Genomic DNA, 16,914 nt, shown 5'->3' with positions numbered 1-16,914 from the left:
CATTTGTTAAGCGCTTACTGTGTGCGAGGCACTGTACTAAGCGCTGGGGCAGGTACGGCATTGGACACAGTCCCTGTCCCACCTGGGGATCATAATCCCCATTTCACAGATGAGGGAACTGAGATGAGCGAAGTGACTTAATAATAATAATGGCATTTATTAAGCGCTTACTATGTGCAAAGCACTGTTCTAAACACTGGGGAGGTTACAAGGTGATCAGGTTGTCCCGGGGGAGCTCACAGTCATTCATTCATTCCTTCATTCAATCGTATTTATTGAGCGCTTACTGTGTGCAGAGCACTGGACTAAGCGCTTGGGAAGTACAAGCTGGCAACATATAGAGACTGTCCCTACCCAACAGTGGGCTCACAGTCTAGAAGGGGGAGACGGAACAAAACAAAACATATTAACAAAATAAAATAAATAGAATAAATATGTACAAATAAAATAGAGCAATAAATTCATTCATTCATTCATTCAATCGTATTTATTGAGTGCTTACTGTGTGCAGAGCACTGGACTAAGTGCTTGGGAAGTCCAAGTCGGCAACATATAGAGACGGTCCCTACCCAACAGTGGGCTCACAGTCTAGAAGGGGGAGACAGAGAACTAAACAAGACATATTAACAAAATAAAATAAATAGAATAAATATGTGCAAATAAAATAAATAGAGTAATAAATTCATTCATTCATTCAATCGTATTTATTGAGCGCTTACTGCGTGCAGAGCACTGGACTAAGCGCTTGGGAAGTCCAAGTTGGCAACATAGAGAAACGGTCCCTACCCAACAGTGGGCTCACAGTCTAGAAGGGGGAGACAGAGAACAAAACAAAACACAGTAACAAAATAAAATAAATAGAATAAATATGTACAAATAAAATAAATAAATAGATTAATGAATTCATTCATTCATTCATTCACTCAATCATATTTACTGAGCACTTACTGTGTGCAGAGCACTGAACTAAGCGCTTGGTAAGTCCAAGTTGGCAACATATACAGACAGTCCCTACACAACAGTGGGCTCACAGTCTAGAAGGGGGAGACAGAGAACAAAACAAAACACAGTAACAAAATAAAATAAATAGAATAAATATGTACAAATAAAATAGAGGAATAAATTCATTCATTCACTCATTCAGTCGTATTTACTGAGCGCTTACTGTGTGCAGAGCACTGGACTAAGCGCTTGGGAAGTCCAAGTTGGCAACATATAGAGACGGTCCCTACCCAACAGTGGTTCCCACAGTCTAGAAGGGGGAGACAGAGAACACAAGAAGACATATTAACAAAATAAAATAAATAGAATAGATATGTACAAGTAAAATAAATAGAATAATAAATCCGTACAAACGTATATCCATATATACAGGTGCTGTGGGGAAGGGAAGGAGGTAAGGTGGGGGGGACGAAGAGGGGGAGGAGGGGAAGAGGTATATTAGGGATTGAGATCAATCAATCAATCAATCAATCGTATTTATTGAGCACTTACTGTGTGCAAAGCACTGTACTAAGCGCTTGGGAAGTCCAAGTTGGCAACATATAGAGGCAGTCCCTACCCAACAGTGGGCTCACAGTCTAAAAGTGAGATGGTGAGAGCCACGTGGGACGGGGGCTGCGTCCAACCCCATCGGCTTGTATCGCCCTCAGAGATTAGTACAGTGCCTGGCACGGAGAAAGAGCTTACCAAATGACATAATTATGATTATTATTATTGGTGGTCCCCCAGTCTTGGGGACCCTGCTTCTCTGCAGCCCCCTGGACCCCCCACCCCTGGCTTGGGTCTAGGCCTGAGTCTGGGCCTGAGCCCCAGCCTGGCTGGTTGGCAGGGGTGATGGATGGTGTAACCGCAGCCTGATTTTTCTCCCGGCTCCGCCGGGCTGGGGGGCGAGGGGAGGGGAGAGGAGGGCAGACAGAGCCTTGCACGCGGAGAATCAGCAACAAGGCGCCTCTCCAGCAACTTTCCTATTGAAAATGCGCTCCCCGCCTGGGCCGAGGGCGTGATAGATTGCCCGACCTGATGAGAAACGTGTCCGGGGGACGAGGCTGCGGCCTCCAGGAGCAGGGGGCCGGAGCTGGGGGGCTGCGGCACGGGAAGGATGCTGGGGATGACGGGGCACCCCAGATTCTCTTGGTGGGGGACAGGGGAGGTTTCGAGGGGCTTCTCAGGATTTGGATCCTCTTGGAGGGGGGACAGGGAGGTCTTGGAATTGGGGATGTCTTGGGGGGCACCTCAGAAGGTGGATTATCTTGGTGGGGGGCTCAAAATTGGGGATGTCTCGGGGGTCGTCTCGGAAGGCAGATTCTCTTGGTGGGGGCGGGGAGATCTCAGAATTCAGGGTCTCTCAGGGGGGCTTCTCAGGCTTCAGATTCTCCTGTTGAGGGGTGGGGAGATATCAGAATTGAGGGTCTCTCAGGGGGCTTCTCAGACTTCAGATTCTCTTGTTGAGGGGTGGGGAGATCTCAGAATAGAGGGTCTCTCAGGGGGCTTCTCAGACTTCAGATTCTCCTGTTAAGGGGTGGGGAGATATCAGAATTGAGGGTCTCTCGGGGGGGCTTCTCAGACTTCAGATTCTCCTGTTGAGGGGTGGGGAGATATCAGAACTGAGGGTCTCTCGGGGGGGCTTCTCAGACTCCAGATTCTCTTGTTGAGGGCTGGGGAGATCTCAGAATTGAGGGTCTCTCAAGGGGCTTCTCAGACTTCACATTCTCTTGTTGAGGGGTGGGTAGATCTCAGAATAGAGAATCTCTCAGGGGAGTTTCTCAGACTTCAGATTCTCCTGTTGAGGGGCAGGGAGATCTCAGAATTGAGGATCTGTCAGGGGGTTTCTCAGACTCCAGATTCTCTTGGCGAGGGGTGGGGAGATCTCAGAATTGAGGGTCTCTCAGGGGGCTTCTCAGACTCCAGATTCTCTTGTTGAGGGGTGGGGAGATCTCAGAATAGAGGATCTCTCAGGGGCTTCTCAGACTCCAGATTCTCTTGTTGAGGGGTGGGGAGATCTCAGAATTGAGGATCTCTCAGGGGGCTTCTCAGACTCCAGATTCTCCTGTTGAGGGGTGGGGAGATCTCAGAATAGAGGATCTCTCAGGGGGCTTCTCAGACTCCAGATTCCCTTGTTGAGGGGTGGGGAGATCTCAGAATTGAGGATCTCTCAGGGGGCTTCTCAGACTCCAGATTCTCCTGTTGAGGGGTGGGGAGATCTCAGAATAGAGGATCTCTCAGGGGGCTTCTCAGACTCCAGATTCCCTTGGCGAGGGGTGGGGAGATCTCAGAATTGAGAATCTCTCGGGGGGGCTTCTCAGACTTCAGATTCTCCTGTTGAGGGGTGGGGAGATCTCAGAATTGAGGATCTCTCGGGGGGCTTCTCAGACTTCAGATTCTCCTGTTGAGGGGTGGGGAGATCTCAGAAGTGAGGATCTCTCGGGGGGCTTCTCAGATTTCAGATACTCTTGTTAAGGGGTGGGGAGATCTCAGAATAGAGGATCTCTTGGGGGGGCTTCTCAGACTCCAGATTCTCTTGGCGAGGGGCGGGGAGATCTCAGAATTGGGGATCTCTCTGAGGGTGTCTCAGAATTCATTCATTCAATCAATCATATTTATTGAGTGCTTACTCTGTGCAGAGCACTGCAGTATTCCCATGGTCAGAGTGGGGGTCCTCACAATTGTTTATCTAGGTGTATGTCTGTGTTTGGGGGGGGGGCCGCCTCAGAATTCAAATTCCCTGAGGGAGGGGGCAGGAAATATCTCCTAATTCTGATCCTTGGGTAGAGGGATGGGAAGGTTTGAGAATTCCGATTCTCTCCGTGGGCGAGGGGAGTCAGAGAAGCGTGATTCTCAGAGCTTGGGCGGGTGGGTAGGGAGGCCGGCCGGCCGGCTGACACCCGCACCTCTAATTGATCCGGACTGCCAATTTGCAGCAACTAAATATTTGGTTTCTGAGTCCAGCCCGCTCGGCTCACTGCTCAAACAGACTTCAATTAAAAGCGAGTGATGTGGAGGGGAAGAGAGCGGTGGGGCGGCTGACTCCGGCCTCCCAGAGAGGTCCGATCGATGTCTTCGAGGCCTCAGCAATCCCGGCCCACAGTCACTGCGACAAGGAGGGACAATGGAATTTTTTTTCCTCTCCTCTTCCAGGCGACAGGGGCCTTTCGCTCCCTGCGGCCACGTCGGGGGGCAGGGATGGCAGGGATTGGGGTTCCTACCTTCCCACCCTCTATATAAAAATAATAATAATGATGGTATTTGTTAAGCGCTCACTGTGTGCCAACCACTGTTCAAAGTGCTGGGGTCCGGTTGTTCCACGTAGGGGTCACGGTGTTAATCCCCATTTTCCAGATGAGGTAACTGAGGCCCAGAGACGTTAAATGGCTTGCCCAAGGTCACACAGCGGACATGAGGCGGAGCTGGGATTAGAACCCACATCCTCTGACTCCCAAGCCCGGGCTCTTTCCACCAAGCCACGCAGCTTCTCTATAGCAGTAATAATAATAATAATAATGGCATTTATTAAGCGCTTACTATGTGCAAGGCACTGTTTTAAGCGTTCTAAGCGCTAAGCTCTATATGCGCCTGACTCCCATCCTCTATATGTGCCGGGTTACCACCCTCTATATGTTGGCTCAGTGGAAAGAGCCCGGGCTTTGGAGTCAGAGTTCACGGGTTCGAATCCCGGCTCCGCCAATTGTCAGCTGGGTGACTTTGGGCAACTCACTTCACTTCTCTGCGCCTCAGTGACCTCATCTGGAAAGTGGGGATTGAAACTGTGAGCCCCCCGTGGGACAACCTGATCACCTTGTAACCTCCCCAGCGCTTAGAACAGTGCTTTGCGCATAGTAAGCGCTTAATAAATGCCATCATCATCATTATTATTATTATTATTCATAACAGTCGTGGGATTTATTAAGCGCTTACTTTGTGCAGAGCACTGTAGTCAGCAGTGGGAAAGACCACCCTAGTGAGAACCCGACATGACACGCAGTCGGCAGTGGGAAAGACCACCCTAGTGAGAGGCAGCGTGGCTTACTGGAAAGAGCCCGGGCTTTGGAGTCAGAGGTCATGAGTTCAAATCCCGGCTCTGCCAATTGTCAGCTGTGTGACTTTGGGCAAGTCACTTCACTTCTCTGGGCCTCAGTTCCTTCATCGGCCAAATGGGTATTAAGATTGTGATCCCCCCGTGGGACAACCTGATCTCCTTGTAAACTCCCCAGCGCTTAGAACAGTGCTTTGCACATAGTAAGCGCTTAATAAATGCCATCATCACTATTATTATTCATAACAGTCGTGGGATTTATTAAGCGCTTACTTTGTGCAGAGCACTGTAGTCAGCAGTGGGACCTAGTGAGAAGCAGCGTGGCTCAGTGGAAAGAGCCCGGGCTTTGAAGTCAGGGGTCATGGGTTCGAATCCCTGCTCTGCCACTGGTCAGCTGTGTGACTTTGGGCAAGTCACTTCACTTCTCTGCGCCTCAGTTCCCTCATCTGCCAAATGGGGATGAAGATTGTGATCCCCCCGTGGGACAACCTGATCTCCTTGTAACCTCCCCAGCACTTAGAACAGTGCTTTGCACATAGTAAGCGCTTAATAAATGCCATCATCATTATTATTATTATTATTCATAACAGTCGTGGGATTTATGAAGCGCTTACTTTGTGCAGAGCACTGTAGTCAGCAGTGGGACCTAGTGAGAAGCAGCATGGCTCAGTGGAAAGAGCCCGGGCTTTGGAGTCAGGGGTCATGGGTTCGAATCCCTGCTCTGCCACTTGTCAGCTGTGTGACTTTGGGCAAGTCACTTCACTTCCCTGCGCCTCAACTCCCTCATCTGCCAAATGGGGATGAAGATTGTGATCCCCCCGTGGGACAACCTGATCTCCTTGTAACCTCCCCAGCGCTTAGAACGGTGCTTTTAGACTGTGAGCCCACTGTTGGGTAGGGACCGTCTCTATATGTTGCCAACTTGTACTTCCCAAGCGCTTAGTCCAGTGCTCTGCACACCGTAAGCGCTCAATAAATACGATTGACGATGATGCTTTGCACAGAGTAAGCGCTTAATAAATGCCATCATCATTATTATTATTAACTTTGGGCTCCCAGGCCGAAGCTCTAACCACTACGCCACTTCCCCAGGGCCCTTCCCGGCTCCGTGGGCGCTGGGGGCCGAGGAGAGCGCGGGGCGTTCGGCTCCGCTGAGCCGTGGAGCGGAATGATTTCCTGTAATTGGGCCCCAATCGGGCCGCCCGCGTGTCCTATCGACGTGCTGGTTAGCTGGAAATTGTATGGGAATTCGAGCGAGGAGAGGGAAAAACAACCCAGCGGCCCGGGAGAGCTGCGATCGGGACAACGCGGGGGTGGATTCGTCACGGGAGGGCCAGGGAGGGGAATGGGCTGACTGTGGATTATGTTGCCAATTTGTACTTCCCAAGCGCTTAGTCCAGTGCTCTGCACACAGTAAGCGCTCAATAAATACGATTGATGATGATGATGATGATGATGAGCCCCCCTATTCCCCCAAGACGCTCCCTCGGGGTCACTCAACCTCCACGGGCCTAACTGGGCCCAGGCTCGTTCCCCCCAAATCCGCGAGTCCTTTTTTATGGCATTTGTTCTATATGTTGCCAACTTGTCCTTCCCAAGCGCTTAGTCCAGTGCTCTGCACACAGTGAGCGCTCAATAAGTGATTAATAATAATAATAACAATAATGACGGCATTTATTAAGCGCTTACTATGTGCAAAGCATTGTTCTAAGCACTGGGGTGGATACAAATCAATCATCAATCAATCAATCGTATTTATTGAGCGCTTACTGTGTGCAGAGCGCTGTACTAAGCGCTTGGGAAGTACAAGTTGGCAACATATAGAGACGGTCCCTACCCAACAGTGGGCTCACAGTCTAAAAGGGGGAGACGGAGAACAAAACCAAACATACTAACAAAATAAAATAAATAGAATAGAGATGTACAAGTAAAATCAGTCAATCAATCAATCAATCGTATTTATTGAGCGCTTACTGTGTGCAGAGCACTGGACTAAGCGCTTGGGAAGTCCAAGTTGGCAACATCTAAAGACAGTCCCTACCCAACAGCGGGCTCACTGTCTAAAAGGGGGAGACAGAGAACAAAACCAAACGTACTAACAAAATAAAATAAATAGAACAGATATGTACAAGTAAAATAAATAAAGAAAGAAAGAAAGAAATAGACTAATAAATATGTACAAACATATATACATATATACAGGTGCTGTGGGGAAGGTAATCAAGTAATCAAGTTGTCCCACGGGGGGCTCACAGACTTAATCCCCATTTTCCAGATGAGGTCACTGAGGCACAGAGAAGTCAAGTGACATGCCCAAAGTCACCCAGCTGCTAAGTGGCGGAGCTGGAATTTGAACCCATGACCTCTGACTCCAAAGCCCAGGCTCTTTCCACTGAGCCACGCTGCTCCCATAGATTGATTGATAAATGTTCGTGACGTGCATCTAACGCAGAGAAGCAGCGTGGCGTCGGAGGTCATGGGTTCTAATCCCGGCTCCTCCAGTTGTCAGCTGGGTGACTTTGGGCAAGTCACTTCACTTCTCTGGGCTGCAGTGACCTCATCTGGAAAATGGGGATTAAGACTGTGAGCCCCACATGGGACAACCTGATCACCTTGTAACCTCCCCAGCGCTTAGAACAGTGCTTGGCACATAGTAAGTGCTTAACAAATACCATCCTTATTAGAGAAGCAGGGTGGCTCAGTGGAAAAGAGCCAAGGCTTTGGAGTCAGAGGTCATGGGTTCAAACCCTGGCTCCGCCAATTGTCAGCTGGGTGACTTTGGGCAAGTCACTTCACTTCTCTGGGCCTCAGTTCCCTCATCTGTAAAATGGGGATGAAGACTGTGAGCCCCACATGGGACAACCTGATCACCTTGTAACCTCCCCAGTGCTTAGAACAGTGCTTGGCACATAGTAAGTGCTAATAAATGCCATCATTATTATTATTATTATCCCCATTTTAGAGATGAGGTCACTGAGCCCCAGGGAAGTGAAATGACTTGCTCAAAATCACACAGCTGACAATTGGCGGAGCTGGGATTTGAACCCATGACCTCTGACTCCCAAGCCCGGGCTCTTTCCACTGAACCACACTGCTTCCCTGCCCAGATCTTCCCAACTCCCAGGACTTGATTCCAGCCCAACTCCATCTCCCCTTCCCTACTGGTTTCCTCCCTCTCTCCACACCCCAAAGATAATAATAATAATAATAATAATAATAATAATAACGTTGGTATCTGTTAAGCGCTTACTATGTGCCAAGCACTGTTCTAAGCGCTGGGGGGGATACGGGGTAATCCGGTTGTCCCACATAGGGCTCACAGTCTTAATCCCCAATTTACAGATGAGGGAACTGAGGCCCAGAGAAGTGAAGTGACTTGCCCAAAGATGAGCCCCTTCTCATTCATTCATTGATTCATTCAATCGTATTTACTGAGCGCTTACTGGGCGCAGAGCACTGGACTGAGCGCTTCTCCTCTGTCACCCCCACACCCCACTGAGTGGCATCTTCACTTCTCTGGGCCTCAGTTACCTCATCTGTAAAATGGGGATGAAGACTGTGAGCCCCACGGGGGACAACTTGATCACCCGGTATCCCCCCCGGCGCTTAGAACAGTGCTCTGCACATAGTAAGCGCTTAAAAATGCCATTATTATTATTATTATTATTATTATTATATCTTCCCACAGCAAATCCCTTCCCTAGGAGACATCTCTACAGTAATAATAATAATAATGACGGCATTTATTAAGCGCTTACTATGTGCAAAGCACTGTTCTAAGCGCTAGTGGCCAACGTCGTGGGGTCTGGGGGTGATCAGGGGTGGGCCAAGGGAGCATGGAGGGAGGCCAACTAGTAGAGGATGAAGGAAGTATGGCCTTTCAACCCCATGGCAACAGCCCGGGCTTTGGAGTCAGAGGTCATGGGTTCTAATCCCGGCTCCGCCGCTTGTCAGCTGTGCGACTTTGGACAAGTCACTTCACTTCTCCGGGCCTCAGTTCCCTCATCTGGAAAATGGGGATGAAGACTGGGAGCCCCCCGTGGGACAACCGGGATCAACCTGATCACCTCGTAACCTCCCCAGCGCTTAGAACAGTGTTTTGCACATAGTAAGCGCTTAATAAGAGAAGCAGCGTGGCTCAGTGGAAAGAGCCCGGGCTTAGGAGTCAGAAGTCATGGGTTCAAATCCCGGCTCTGCCGCTTGTTAGCTGTGTGACTTTGGGCAAGTCACTTCACTTCCCTGGGCCTCAGTTCCCTCATCTGGAAAATGGGGATTAAGACCGTGAGCCCAGTGAGGGACAACCCCTGATCGCCTTGTAACCTCCCCAGCGCTTAGAACAGTGCTTTGCACATAGTAAGCGCTTAACAAATGCCAGTATTATTATTATTATAAATACCATCATTATTATTATTATTATTATTCCAGCGCTTAGAAGCAGCGTGGTTTGGTGGAAAGAGCCCGGGCTTTGGAGTCAGAGGTCATGGGTTTGAATCCCGGCTCCGCCACATGTCTGCTGTGTGACCTTGGGCAAGTCACATCACTTATCTGAGCCTCAGTGACCTCATCTGGAAAATGGGGATGAAGACTCTGAGCCCCCCGTAGGACAACCTGATCACCTTGTAACCTCCTCAGCGCTTAGAACAGTGTTTTGCACATAGTAAGCGCTTAATAAATACCGTCATTATTATTATTATTACTCCAGCACTTGGAACATTGCTTGGCACATAGTAAGCACTTAACAAGTACATACCTGTATATATGTTTGCATGTATTTATTACTCTATTTATTTATTTTATTTGTACGTGTTTATTCTATTTATTTTATTTTGTTAATATGTTTTGTTTTGTTACCCGTCTCCCCCTTCTAGACTGTGAGCCCGCTGTTGGGTAGGGACCATCTCTAGATGTTGCCAACCTGGACTTCCCAAGCGCTTAGTCCAGTGTTCTGCACACAGTAAGCGCTCAATAAATACAATTGATTGATTAATAATCAAAAGCACAATTATTATTATTATTATTAATCAATCAATCAATCAATCGTATTTATTGAGCGCTTACTGTGTGCAGAGCACTGGACTGAGTGCTTGGGAAGTAAAGTCAGTAACATATAGAGATGGTCATTCATTCATTCAGTCAGTCGTATTGATTGAGCGCTTACTGTGTGCAGAGCACTGGACTAAGCGCTTGGGAAGGCCAAGTTGGCAACATATAGAGACGGTCCCTACCCAATAGTGGGCTCACAGTCTAAAAGGGGAAATTTTATTATTATTAAATTTATTTATTTATTAAATGATATTATTATTCCCTTCTCCTCCCCCCTCCCTCTTCCCCCTTCTTCCCCCCTTCTCTCTCCCCTCTTCCTCTCTCCCCTCCTGCCCCTTTTCCTCCTTTTTTCTCCCTTCTTTTTCCTCTGTCTCTCCCATCCCATCCAAGATGCCCTGTTGGAGCAAATTGGAGCAAAGCAGCGTCCAGCCTTGCAGGACGAGGGAAGCAGAGGTGGGTGGGTACTGTCATTTGCTGCCCAATAAATACAGAAATTACGGTATTTGGTGGGCGCTTACTATGTGCCAAGCACTGTTCTAAGCGCTGGGGTAACAATAATAATAATAATAATGAAGTAGATGTGGGTAGGTACTGCCATCTGCTGCCCAATAAATACAGAAATTACGGTATTTGGAAGGCGCTTATTATGTGCCAGGCACTGTTCTAAGCGCTGGGGTAATAATAATAATAATAATAATAATAATAATGAAGCAGAGGTGGGTGGGTACTGCCATCTGCTGCCCAATAAATACAGAAATTACGGTATTTGGTAGGCGCTTACTATGTGCCAAGCACTGTTCTAAGCGCTGGGGTAATAATAATAATAATAATAATGAAGCAGAGGTGGGTGGGTACTGCCATCTGCTGCCCAATAAATACAGAAATTACGGTATTTGGTGGGCGCTTACTGTGTGCCAAGCACTGTTCTAAGCGCTGGGGTAATAATAATAATAATAATAATAGTGAAGCAGAGGTGGATGGGTACTGCCATCTGCTGCCCAGTAAATACAGAAATTACGGTATTTGGTGGGCGCTTACTGTGTGCCAAGCACTGTTCTAAGCGCTGGGGTAATAATAATAATAATAATAATGAAGCAGAGGTGGGTGGGTACTGCCATCTGCTGCCCAATAAATACAGAAATTACGGTATTTGGTAGGCGCTTACTATGTGCCAAGCACTGTTCTAAGCGCTGGGGTAATAATAATAATAATAATAGTGAAGCAGAGGTGGGTGGGTACTGCCATCTGCTGCCCAATAAATACAGAAATTACGGTATTTGGTAGGTGCTTACTATGTACCAAGCACTGTTCTAAGCGCTGGGGTAATAATAATAATAATAATAATAATAATAATGACGCAGGGGTGGGTGGGTACTGCCATCTGCTGCCCAATAAATACAGAAATTACGGTATTTGGTAGGCGCTTACTATGTGCCAAGCGCTGCGGTAATAATAATAATAATAATGAAGCAGAGGTGGGTGGGTACTGCCATCTGCTGCCCAATAAATACAGAAATTACGGTATTTGGTAGGCGCTTACTATGTGCCAGGCACTGTTCTAAGCGCTGGGGTAATAATAATAATAATAATAATAATAATGAAGCAGAGGTGGGTGGGTACTGCCATGTGCTGCCCAGTAAATACAGAAATTACGGTATTTGGTAGGTGCTTACTATGTGCCAAGCGCTGCGGTAATAATAATAATAATGAAGCAGAGGTGGGTGGGTACTGCCATCTGCTGCCCAATAAATACAGAAATTACGGTATTTGGTGGGCGCTTACTATGTGCCAAGCACTGTTCTAAGAGCTGGGGTAATAATAATGATAATAACGATGCTATTTCATTCATTCATTCATTCATTCAATGGTATTTATTGAGCGCTTACTGTGTGCAGAGCACTGGACTAAGCGCTTGGGAAGTACAAGTATTTGTTAAGCGCTTACTATGTGCCAAGCACTGTTCTAAGCGCTGGGGTAATAATAATAATAGTGATAATGATGCTATTTCATTCATTCAATCGTATTTATTGAGCGCTTACTGTGTGCAGAGCACTAGACTAAGCGCTTGGGAAGTCCAAGTATTTGTTAAGCGCTTACTATGTGCCAAGCACCGTTCTAAGCGCTGGGGTAATAACAATAATAATAATAATGACGCTATTTCATTCATTCATTCATTCAATCGTATTTAGTGAGCGCTTACTGTGTGCAGAGCACTGGACAAAGCGCTTGGGAAGTACAAGTATTTGTTAAGCGCTTACTATGTGCCAAGCACTGTTCTAAGCGCTGGGGTAATAATAATAATAATAATAATAGTGATAATGATGCTATTTCATTCATTCATTCAATCGTATTTATTGAGCACTTACTGTGTGTAGAGCACTGGACTGAGCGCTTGGGAAGTACAAGTATTTGTTAAGCGCTTACTATGTGCCAAGCACTGTTCTAAGCGCTGGGGTAATAATAATAATAGTAATAATGATGCTATTTCATTCATTCATTCAATCGTATTTCTTGAGTGCTCACTGTGTGCTGGGGTAGTAATAATAATAATAATAACGATGTTATTTCATTCATTCATTCATTCAATCATATTTATTGAGCACTTACTGTGTGTAGAGCACTGGACTAAGCGCTTGGGAAGTACAAGTATTTGTTAAGTGCTTACTATGGGCCAAGCACTGTTCTAAGCGCTGGGGTAATAATAATGATGATATTATTTCATTCATTCATTCATTCAATCAATCGTATTTATTGCGTGCTTACTGTGTGCAGAGCACTGGACTAAGTGCTTGGGGAGTACAAGTATTTGTTCAGCGCTTACTATGTGCCAAGCAATGTTCTAAACGCTGGGGTAATAATAATAATAATAATGATGATGTTATTTCATTCATTCATTATATCAATAATTATATTCAATTATATTATATTTTATTCTATTTATATTTAATTATATTCAATAATATCAATCCAGTGCGATTGATGATGATGATGATGAGCCCACTGTTGGGTAGGGACCGTCTCTAGATGTTGCCGGCTTGGACTTCCCAAGCGCTTAGTCCAGTGCTCTGCACACAGTAAGCGCTCAATAAATACGATTGAATGAATGAATGAATGGGCCTCCATCTCGCCTATCTCGCCGCCACCCCCTGGCCCCCTTCTAATAATAATAATAATAATAGTGGCATTTATTAAGCGCTTACTATGTGTAAAGCGCTGTTCTAAGCACTGTGGAGATTACCAGGTGATCAGGTTGTCCCACGGGGGGCTCACAGTCTTCATCCCCATTTGACAGATGAGGTCACTGAGGCCTAGAGAAGTGAAGTGACTCGCCCAAAGTCACCCAGCTGATAAGTGGCGCTTAGTACGGTGCTCTGCACACAGTAAGCGCTCAATAAATACGATTGATTGATTGATTGACTGACTGAAGTGGCGGAGCCGGGATTTGAACCCATGACCTCTGACTCCAAAGCCCGTGCTCTTTCCACTGAGCCACGCTGCTTCTTCTAGACTGTGAGCCCGCTGTTGGGTAGGGACTGTTTCTATATGTTGCCAACTTGGGCTTCCCAAGCGCTTAGTCCAGTGCTCTGCAATCAATCAATCAATCAATCATATTTATTGAGCGCTTACTGTGTGCAGAGCACTGTACTAAGCGCTTGCACACAGTAAGCGCTGAATAAATACGATTGAATGAATGAATGACCATCTCTATAGGTTACTGACTTGTACTTCCCAAGCGCTTAGTCCAGTGCTCTGCACACAGTAAACGCTCAATAAATACGACTGAATGAATGAATGAATGAATGAATGCTCTGCACACAGTAAGCACTCAATAAATACGATTGAATGAATGAATGAATGAATGAATGCTCTGCACACGGTAAGCGCTCAATAAATATGATTGAATGAATGAATGAATGAGCCCACTGTTGGATAGGGACCATCTCTATATGTTGCCAACTTGGACTTCCCAAGCGCTTAGTCCAGTGCTCTGCACACAGTAAGCGCTCAATAAATACGATTGAATGAATGAATGAACATTCATGTACCTATCTGTCATTTTATTTACTTGTATTGCTATCTGTCTTCCCCGCTCTAGACTGTGAGCTCGTTGTGGGCAGGGAATGTCACTGTTAATTGTTGTCTTGTACTTCCCAAGTGTTTAGTCCAGTGCTCTGCACACAGTCAGCGCTCCATAAATCCCTGCTGTGTGACCTTGGGTAAGTCACTTAGCTTCTCTGGGCCTCAGTTACCTCATCTGTAAAATGGGGATTAAGACTGTGAGCCCCCCATGGGACATCCTGATCACCTTGTAACCTCCCCAGCGCTTAGAACGGTGCTCTGCACATAGTAAGCGCTTAACAAATGCCATCATCATTATTATTATTCTCCCCCTTTCATTCATTCATTCAATCGCATTTGTTGAGCGCTTACTGTGTGCAGACCAATCAATCAATCAATCAATCGTATTTATTGAGCGCTTACTGTGTGCAGAGCACTGTACTAAGCGCTTGGGAAGTACAAGTTGGCAACATATAGAGACAGTCCCTACCCAACAGTGGGCTCACAGTCCAGTGCTCTGCACACAGTCAGCGCTCCATAAATCCCTGCTGTGTGACCTTGGGTAAGTCACTTAGCTTCTCTGGGCCTCAGTTACCTCATCTGTAAAATGGGGATTAAGACTGTGAGCCCCACGTGGGACATCCTGATCACCTTGTATCCTCCCCAGCGCTTAGAACGGTGCTCTGCACATAGTAAGCGCTTAACTAATGCCATCATTATTATTATTATTCTGCCCCTTTTATTCATTCATTCAATCGTATTTGTTGAGTGCTTACTGTGTGCAGACTAATCAATCAGTCAATCAATCAATCGTATTTATGGAGCGCTTATTGTGTGCAGAGCACTGTACTAAGCGCTTGGGAAGTACAAGTTGGTAACATATAGAGACAGTCCCTAACCAACAGTGGGCTCACAGTCCAGTGCTCTGCACACAGTCAGCACTCCATAAATCCCTGCTGTGTGACCTTGGGTAAGTCACTTAGCTTCTCTGGGCCTCAGTTACCTCATCTGTAAAATGGGGATTAAGACTGTGAGCCCCCCGTGGGACATCCTGATCACCTTGTATCCTCCCCAGCGCTTAGAACGGTGCTCTGCACATAGTAAGCGCTTAACAAATGCCATCATTATTATTATTATTCTCCCCCTTTCATTCATTCATTCAATCGTATTTGTTGAGCGCTTACTGTGTGCAGACCACTGTACTAAGCGCTTGGAAAGTACAATTCGGAAACAGATAGAGACAGTCCCTACACCCTTCTAGACTGTGAGCCCATTGTTGGGTAGGGGCCGTCTCTATATGTTGCCAACTTGGACTTCCCAAGCATTTAGTCCAGTGCTCTGCACACAGTAATAATAATGATAATAATGGCATTTATTAAGCGCTTACTATGTGCAAAGCACTGTTCTAAGCGCTGGAGAGGTTACAAGGTGATCAGGTTGTCCCATGGGGGGCTCACAGTCTTCATCCCCATTTTACAGATGTGGTAACTGAGGCACAGAGAAGTTAAGTGACTTGCCCAACACCACACAGCTAATTGGCGGAGCCGGGATTGGAACCCACGACCTCTGACTCCAAAGCCCGGGCTCTTTCCCACTGAGCCACGCTGCTTCTCTGCATTTATTGAGTAAGCGCTCAATAAATACGATTGATCGCCATCAATCGTATTTATTGAGCGCTTACTATGTGCAGAGCACTGTACTAAGCGCTCGGGAAGTACAAATTGGCAACATATAGAGACAGTCCCGACCCAACAGCGGGCTCACAGTCTGATGAAGTGATCTCCATCAAGACGGCTTTGCCTGATCACTCTGGAACCTCCCCAGAGCTCAGAACAGCGCTCGGCACATAGTAAGCGCTTAATCCCCGCCGTCGTCCCTTCCCCACAGCACCTGTATATATGTATATATGTTTGTACATATTTATTACTCTATTTATTTATTTATTTATTTTACTTGTACATATCTATTCTATTTATTTTATTTTGTTAGTATGTTTGGTTTGGTTCTCTGTCTCCCCCTTCTAGACTGTGAGCCCACTGTTGGGTAGGGACTGTCTCTATACGTTGCCAACTTGTACTTCCCAAGCGCTTAGTCCAGTGCTCTGCACACAGTCAGCGCTCAATAAATACGATTGATGATTTTACTTGTCCATATCTATTCTATTTATTTTATTCTGTGAGTATGTTTGGTTTTGTTCTCTGTCTCCCCCTTCTAGACCGTGAGCCCACTGTTGGGTAGGGACTGTCTCTATACGTTGCCAACTTGTACTTCCCAAGCGCTTAGTCCAGTGCTCTGCACACAGTCAGCGCTCAATAAATACGATTGATGATTTTACTTGTCCATATCTATTCGATTTATTTTATTCTGTGAGTATGTTTGGTTTTGTTCTCCGTCTCCCCCTTCTAGACCGTGAGCCCGCTGTTGGGTAGGGACTGTCTCTCTATGCTGCCAACTTGGACTTCCCAAGCGCTTAGTCCAGTGCTCTGCACACAGTCAGTGCTCAATAAATACGATTGATGATTTTACTTGTCCATATCTATTCTATTTATTTTATTCTGTGAGTATGTTTGGTTTTGTTCTCCGTCTCCCCCTTCTAGACCGTGAGCCCACTGTTGGGTAGGGACTGTCTCTCTATGCTGCCAACTTGGACTTCCCAAGCGCTTAGTCCAGTGCTCTGCACACAGTCAGCGCTCAATAAATACGATTGATGATTTTACTTGTCCATATCTATTCTATTTATTTTATTCTGTGAGTCTGTTTGGTTTTGTTCTCTGTCTCCC

Source organism: Tachyglossus aculeatus, chromosome 11 (assembly GCF_015852505.1).
Source record: "Tachyglossus aculeatus isolate mTacAcu1 chromosome 11, mTacAcu1.pri, whole genome shotgun sequence".
In the NCBI taxonomy this organism is placed as follows: domain Eukaryota; kingdom Metazoa; phylum Chordata; class Mammalia; order Monotremata; family Tachyglossidae; genus Tachyglossus; species Tachyglossus aculeatus.
The sequence above is the reverse complement of the archived record's forward strand: the minus strand, read 5'-3'. Positions refer to the sequence as shown.